This window comes from Pelobates fuscus, chromosome 11 (assembly GCF_036172605.1).
Source record: "Pelobates fuscus isolate aPelFus1 chromosome 11, aPelFus1.pri, whole genome shotgun sequence".
Lineage (NCBI taxonomy): Eukaryota > Metazoa > Chordata > Amphibia > Anura > Pelobatidae > Pelobates > Pelobates fuscus.
Genome location: NC_086327.1, coordinates 74,200,495 through 74,209,627, shown reverse-complemented (window position 1 = coordinate 74,209,627; position 9,133 = coordinate 74,200,495).

The window sequence follows — 9,133 nt, the reverse complement described above, 5'->3', positions numbered from 1 at the left end:
TCCCCCTCCCTGTGTTCTACTTACTCCTCCCCCTCCCTGTGTTCTCCTTACTCCCCCCTCTCCATGCGTTCTCCTTACTCCCTTCCTCCATGTGTTCTCCTTCCTCCCTTCCTCCATGTGTTCTCCTTACTCCCTTCCTCCATGTGTTCTCCTTACTCCCCCCCATGTGTTCTCCTTACTCCTCCCTCCATGTGTTCTCCTTACTCCCCCCTCTCCCTGTGTTCTCCTTACTACCCCCCTCTCCCTGTGTTCTCCTTACTACCCCCTCTCCCTGTGTTCTCCTTACTACCCCCCTCTCCCTGTGTTCTCCTTACTACCCCCCTCTCCCTGTGTTCTCCTTACTACCCCCCTCTCCCTGTGTTCTCCTTACTCCCCCCTCTCCCTGTGTTCTCCTTACTCCCCCCTCTCTCTATGCTATCCTTACTCCCCCTCTCCCTGTGTTCTCCTTACTCCCCCCTCCCTGTGTTCTCCTTACTCCCCCCTCCCTGTTGGGTTAAAATCATCTGTGCGGTTAAAACTACAAACAAAATAAAAATTTTCGCCTACACACTGTCCTGCCGGTCTTTGGGTGTACTACAGGCTTCTGAGACATTATTTCAGTTCGTGTACAAACCAACGAACCACTGCATTTTCGCCCACATACTGACCCCTACTGGTCATTCGGTATACTACAAGCTTCTCAGACATTATTGCATTTCATGTACAAACCAACAAACCACCGCATTTTCACCTACACGCTGAACCCTATCGGTCATTTGGTGTAATACAGGCTTCTTAGATATTGTTTGAATTTTCATGTACAAACCAATAAACCACTGCATTTTCACCTACACACTGACCCCTACCAGTCATTCGGTGTACTACAGGCTTCTCAGACATTATTGCATTTCATGTACAAACCAACAAACTACTGCATTTTCGCCTACACACTGACCCCTGCCAGTCATTTCGGTGTACTACAGGCTTCTTAGACGTTGTTTGCATTTTCATGTATAAACCACTGCATTTTCACCTACACACTGACCCCTACCGGTCATTCGGTGTACTACAGGATTCTCAGACATTATTGCATTTCATGTACAAACCAACGAGCCACCGGATTTTCACCTACACACTGACCCCTACCGGTCATTCAGTGTACTACAGGCTTCTCAGATATTATTGCATTTCATGTACAAACCAACTAACCACGGCATTTGCACCTACACACTGACCCCTACCGTTCATTCGGTGTACTACAGGCTTCTCAGACATCATTGCATTTCATTGACAAACCAACGAGCCACTGGATTTTCACCTACACACTGACCCCTAACGGTCATTCGGTGTACTACAGGCTTCTCAGACATTATTGCATTTCATGTAGAAACCAACGAACCACTGCATTTTCGCCTACATGCTGACCCCTACTGGTCAATCGGTATACTACAGGCTTCTCAGACTTTTTCACTTCATAAGCAAACAAACTAACTACAGCATTTTCGCTTTTATACTGACTCCTACGGAATATTTGCATGGTTGCACGCTTAAAGTCCTTCCAATTATGTACTTTCACACATTAGGTTATTCAGCAGCCAGTCATGGTTCACTACACTCATGTTTCCGGGTACAGTTGTATTCCATATCACAGATGATATAACACTCCCGACAAGTTAATTTCCTTCAAACAGGGGTATTAACAAGCATACAATAAACATTGGGACGGAGCACTTTGCTCTATTAAACGTGCATAACACACATATGGGTATACGCTTTTAAATGTCTATATTCAACTTTCATACATTGTTTTACCCATCCGGGATACAGGTATTTATAACCCTTATGACCAGTAAGGGTATCTAATCATACTACCAGGTATATACACCTGCTTATGTGGTATTTACATACATTTTCTGTTTTCCCCTGGATACATCCTTAGCGTACTGGCAATTGGGGACTATAGGTTTCCAATAGGTATTCTCCTTTCTTGGCATCTACGCCTGTCGTCTAGTGGTCCCGCGAGGCCAACACCCCGCCTCAACGCTCGGAGGCAAACCCCCATTGGGCCACTCGTGTGCTAGCCGCCTCGCATGGTATATAGAGAGGGCCTCACCTGTCACTCCCCTCCACTTTTTTCTGGTTACAGTCACAGAGAGGCCAACATCCTGCCATTACGTTGGTGGCCACAAAATTCCCTCGCGCCATTGCATATATAGAGCCTCTCAAGCCACTTGGCAACTAGCAGGGCCTCACCTGTTACAAAACAAAGGATTAATTGTTTCGCCATGCGGCTTTAGCTAGCAAGCCAGAACACTGTGGGTTCATATAATAATGGCTATCTTCATCTTTCACTTGGAGAGGATGTTGCGAGTCCCACACGACAATTTTTTGTCCCAACACAGCGGACGATCACTTTCAGGCTCCAAGCTCTAGCACCTCAGAACTTCCAGAGACAAATTGGGTCATCTCATTCTCTTTGGCAAATCCCAGATTTGCAACAATTTCCATGTTGGCACAAGTAGTTTCAGTGCATACAGACTGTGGCAGATATGTTCCCAATACGTCAGGGCACATGAAACCATGTGTCCCAATAAATGTACCCTGAACATTACTTCACGTCTGTAAACATTATGCATTTCCAGTACTTTCTAACTCCTCACCCTTCCAGACATTTAGTTGATTTCCTAATCTCCGATTTTAAAGGCCTTCCGGACAGGTATTGCCATATACTTTTGGGGAAATCTAGAATGCCCTAACTTGCAGTCATCACAACAGCTGGCATTACACTCATGGCCCAAGAATGGCAGAAAGATTTCTATCTGGGCCTCTCCGATCTACACCATTTACCGCGTGGCGCAATCCCATTGGGATTGTCACAGGGAATCTTCCCTCACACTGTAACTGATCATAGACTTATCTGCACCTCACGCCTCGGCTACCCCAAGTCTCAACTCCCTCATACCCTTCTGAGGAGTCTTCATTACAGTATGCCACCATTGTTCATACCATTACAGCTATCACTCAAGCAGCGGGGGAAGCCTGGTTAAGTAAAACTGACATCACAACGCATTTCAGACTGCCATCATCCACCCTACACTGGCACTTACAGGGCATTTATGGGCAGCAGTCATATATTTCTTCTCCTGTTTAACTTTCGGGTCAAGAGCAGCCACAATCTTAAATATATTCGTAGAACTATTTGCGGGTTGTGGTTAAACATATCCAGATGCCTCAGTCATACACTCCCGAGATGATTTCTTGTTGGTCAAAGGGAACGCCTTTCCCTCTAGAAACTTCAAGGAAGCAATTTGTATGTCTGAACACTTGGTGGTCCCAGTATTCCCTAAGGTCACAGAAGACCCAGACACTATCGTTACATTCCTGGGCATACAACTTGACTTGGCATCCTTGCCAACAAGTTACCACGTGAGAAATAGGAACAGTCGCAACAACACCAATTACCAACTACTGCTTGGTACTCGCAACCGCATGGAACTACAATCCCTGCCAGGTTCCTTAAAATTTGCCATGCGCATCATACCGCAGGCTGCGCTTTCATCTCAAACCACTTTGCTTTTTCCACACTCCCGCATGATGATCAGGGGCTGTCCCTAGACAACCAAGCCACGGCAGACCTAACCACACGTAATGGTAAACTACTGTGGCAGCTGACGTGACAGCCGCCTGTCACGACTAGTAATGTGGTCCAGCACGCAGAAACTATGTAAACATATACATAGGTAAGAAAAGGAAAATAACAGGATAGAGCGTAAACCGGACCTTAGAATGGCCGGACTAATACGCTAGAGACAGAGAATGGTCAAAGGGAAAGCCGAGGTCAAGGAAGCCAGAAAATACTCAATACCGATTAAACAAGCCAAGTCAGGGAAACCAGAGATCAGAATAACCAGGGAAACGCCAAGGATCAGGATACCAGGAAATCAGAATCACGGAAATAGCACTCTCAGGAAATCAGGAAACTGAAACCACGACATGGCAAAGTAATGGGAAAAGCTAGGGGTTTAAATACCCCTCTCTAGGCTATGATTGGTCAGAGGACGACCTCTGACCCCAAAACGTGCGTGTGCGTTGACGTCGTGACGTCACGCACACGTTGGTATAATTTTCGGGGGCGGAGCTACTCTTAGGCGCGACCACGTGGTCGGCGCCATGTTTGATTCGGGCGTGATGCCCGGAAGAACGGAAGGAGCGGTTCCCGGCTCACCGACGAGCAGGTAAGCTCGTGTTGTCGGCGTGGTCGTGCCAGTCGGGCACGGCCGTGAGGCTCGGCGGGCCGGTGACCGCAACACCGCCATGGCAGGGGGTCATTTATGGTCAAGGTCATGGATTACATGAACCTCGCCAACATAACCGGGCTCTGACTAAACTGGCCTTGTCCACCAGCACTCAACATGCTTGCTACAGGGTTTCCACTTGTACAATACGTTTCATGTTGGGCCCTGACTTAGATAACTGGTTTGAGGTTTCACCATTTATGGCATTCACTTCTTTTTGCCACCTTAAGTTAAAAATTCTCGCACAACACGGTTAAACTTTATCTCACGGACATTCAACACTTTACGTATTTCTACTTCCCAAAACACAGGGAAGTTCATGCACTATATAGCCAAGATATCCCCGCACACGTTAAAGACACAGGGCCGCTCGGAATCATAGGCTTATGCGACTTACATACCACAGCCGATTCAGGAATTAGGAAGCTTTCATTAAAATGTCTACCTGATGGTTAACAAATGCACTATGATCCTGTATAATGTTTTGCATTAATATTTCTCTTTTTGCCCACTTTTTACCGGCCTACAGCATACGTCGGTTTCGGCACACCTCAACCGATTATTCCTAAAGCTACATCGCTACAACCATTTTATTCTATATCATATGAGAGGTGTGTGTGTGTGTGTGTGTTGTATTAAGGCCGTTTTGCCTGTATTTGTGGGAGGGGCTTAAATTAATTCACTCCCCTATGTAAGGGCCACCCCTTACCTGACTCATATCGCTTGAGGTCAGCATCAGAATGATTTCCATTTCCGGGTCATCCAGACGCCATTTTACCTGATTACTGCATGAGGTTTTCTAAGCTGAGCTGTGTCATGAATCCAGCCACAGGCTTTTCCAGCCTACCACCTTCTTTCTTCAATTCATCGCTGTGGATGGTGTCCAAGTGACTCACAAACCGTAAGTCGACTTACTTGTTACGCCAGGCATCAGTCCCACGGCACCATGCACGGGTCAGGTCTTCACTTTACAGCTGCATTTTGTCTAAGTCTGTTCTAAAACCATTGCATGTTCATGCATATCATTCGTTTAATACCCCTACCGGTCTTTGGGACTACTACAGGCTTCTTAGACATTATTGCACTTCATGTACAAACCAACGAACCACCGCATTTTTCACCTACACACTGACCCCTAACCGGTCATTCGGTGTACTACAGGCTTCTTAGACATTATCGCATTTCATTAACAAATCAACGAACCACTGCATTTGCGCCTACACACTGACCCCTACCGGTCATTCGGTGTACTACAGGCTTCTCAGACATTATTGCATTTCATGTACAAACCAACGAACCACGGCATTTTCATCTACATCTTGACCCCTACCAGTCAATCGGTATACTACAGGCTTCTCAGACTTTATTTCACTTCATAAGCAAACAAACTAACTACAGCATTTTCGCTTTTATACTGACTCCTATCTGTCAAACGGTAGGATCAAAGGGTATATTTACCATACAATCAGCATTTCTGACCCCTACTGGTCAACAGCAAAACTGTCTTCACATGTCATATACAATTTACCAGCCAATATAAATTACACATAAGATTGTTTTAAACATAACCATAAATTAAACTCCAGCACGGGCTCAACTTCAGGTTTAATTCACAATAATTTACATTTCACATCAAGACCAACAGTGGTTCTATCAACACTGCCACCTACAGGTCTGTCAAGTACATTGACAATTTTCATGGGGTTTTACAAACACCAAAACACTTACACCTATAGGTCAATAGACAAACCACATTTCACATACCAATCAGTGTCCAACTACACTGCCACCTATAGGGCACTCGGCAGATCTCCAGTGCACTTGCATTTTGCAACACCATGTTCACTGACCTCTACCATTCAATAAGACATACAAAAATTCACATAGCAAGTACTATATCAAACATCTGGTATGAATACATATATTATTACACAGTAGCAGACGCATCTGTAGATACGTAACTGGTAATATAGTTCACATACATTTTTCACAGAAAGTTGCTCACACAACAGACTTTCCCCTAGCAAGGGGACATACAACATAAAAGGTGGGGACAGATCACTTTTTCACTTGTACATACGGCACTTAATTGGTTAAGATTGATACATATTTAACCAGTATGGCTACGATGTTTAATATTTACACATCACGGCACTTTACTTTTCACATATACTGTACGTATTAAGATAAGCTTGGTCTATGCCATATTTCCTTATGCCATACGGTTTTATCCATTCAAGTTACAGTTACTACTAAAAAACCTATACGGATTGTCAGGTTCAATACCATATTACCAGGTACGTATACCTGCTCATGTAGTTATCCATCTCTTACCTTCCCTGGAATAGTAATAGTGTACTGGCAATTAGGGTTCTAGGGCCCAATAGGTATTACCATAGCATAGATAGAGCCTCTCAAGCCACTTGGCAACTAGCAGGGCCTCACCAGTCACCAAAAAACACCAAGCCTAATCGTTTCGCCTTACGGCTTAGTTAGCAAGCCAGTACAAGACCCCTGGGGATAAATAATAATTGCAATCTTTATTGTTATTTAAGTATTTCTCAAAAAGATGGTGAAGAATCACCTCTTCCTAGCACCCGGCTTATGACAGACTGGCAATCTTGAGTCTGTCACCACAGCCCTCACAAGGCTGGGCCTCACGCTAGTACAACCAGCACCAACCGAAACTCGATTACCTGGTACAATCAATTCTTATGACACACAAAACGTTAACCCTGCACGTATGATCCCAGCACATTGGGGAAGCAAGGCATATATGTATGATGTATCTGTGATGGTCAGATCCAGGGATTCCAGGTAAATCAGGAACTGACCATCCCTTGGTTGGGTTGGCATTTGGAATATGTAGAGATGTTTATTTGTGCAGGTACCCATACAGAAGGGATTTTGTCCCAAACAAATGGACGAGCACGCTCAGGCTCCAGGTACCAGCACCTCTGAACTACCAGAGACAATTGATATGAGTAGTTGCATTGCATATAGACTGTTGCATATATGTTCAAATGGTTCAGGGCACATGACAAACCATGTGTCCCAATACAACTTACAAATAACGTACTCACCATCTGTACACACCAATGCATTTTCAACACTACTGACTCATCACCCTTCCAGACTTGTAGTAGATTTACTAAAGCTCTGGAGCTCCAAAGGGCTCCCTTACAGGTACCATAAATACACCTTCAAGGAATATAGCATGCCCTCACTTACAGTCAGCACAACAGAACCATTGGCTGTAAACACACTCATAGCCAAGATTTGCAGAGGGGTCTTCCAATCTCCACCATTTATAGCATGGCCACAAACACAAACATTGGTATTGTCACAAGGAAATATTCCCTTAAACAAAGACTAACCATAAACTTATTGGCACCACACACCTCCGCTACCACAAGTCTCAACTCCCTCATACCCTCCAAGGAGTTTCCTTACTATAAAACACCATTGATCTACCTTTACAGCTATCACTCAAGCATGGGTTGAAGCTTTAAGTAAGACCAATATCATCAATGCAGTAAACGGCTACCATCTACCCTACACACTGGCACTTACATGGCATAAAATGGGCAATCCTTTCCCCGCTCAACTTTCGGGCAACAGATTAGCCTACTATCGATATTCGCAGATACTCTGTGCTGGTTATGATAACCTATCCAGAGGCCTTACAGTCTTACACTATCTAGAAGACTTCTTGTTGATCAAAGATGACATATTTTTCACTAGAAGCCTCACGGCAGCTTAGTCTGGTTGACCACTTGGGCGTCCCAGTACCCCATAAGAAACAGAAGGCCCAGACACTATCATCACATTACTGGGCATACGACTTGAGTCTGCATCCATACACGCAAGTTACCACAAGACAAATAGGGAACATTCTCAACTACATCAATCACTACCTCCTGCTTAGTACTTACAACTGCAAGGAACTACAATCCCTTCCAGTTTCCTTAATTTTGCCATGCCAATCATACCACAAGACCACCCTTTCACATCCAGCGTACTTTCTCCTTTTTTCCACACTTCCAACATGACGATCAGAGGATGTCCCTAGACACCCCAGCAACAGCAGACCTGCACACGAGGGGGAATTTCTTAACCACTTTGCATGGTAAAAGCATGTTCCTTTCAGGATTGTCTGACACTTCTCCAACCAGATGGTCAGACACGGCTGTGACAGACCCCTTTTGGGAGTGACAGATACCATCTCGGAGAATTGTCGTTGTATTTGGATTATTGGGGATTTCGGGTACTTGTGGATCCGTACGATACACGCCGCCACGTGGAAAGAACAATGGGTCGCGGCCATTTTGACCGCATGGACTAATGACCGAACCATCACGAACTTTCCACACGATGAATTCCAACCTTACCGGCAACGTACGCCCATACTGGTCGACAGATCCAAAGTACCGAGATAGAGACACCGGATCCAAGAGAGAGTTTTTGTTTATGTTATATGGTTCCTGAGTAAATGGTGCGAACGTGTATCTAGCGAACGGCCCAACCGATCTAGGGGATTTTCACGTATATTGTTCCCCTAGATCTCCGTTCCCTAATACACGTAGCACATTGTATTTTTGTTATATATTGTGTGTATTATTAAACCTGTAATTTTTGTATAATATTCTGCTCGGTACAGTGGGAGTGACTCCCACTGTAAATGTATTATCTCCTCCGGATACGGGGAGGAGTTGTTGTACGGCATAAAAGCCCGAGTTGCAGAATAAACATTATTCCTACTTTGACCCTCAACACAGAGTCTCGTCTCGTGCTTGGAGGGGATGACTATTACTTGGATGTCGTAATTATGGGGAACCTGGTATGCTTTAGCTAACTTC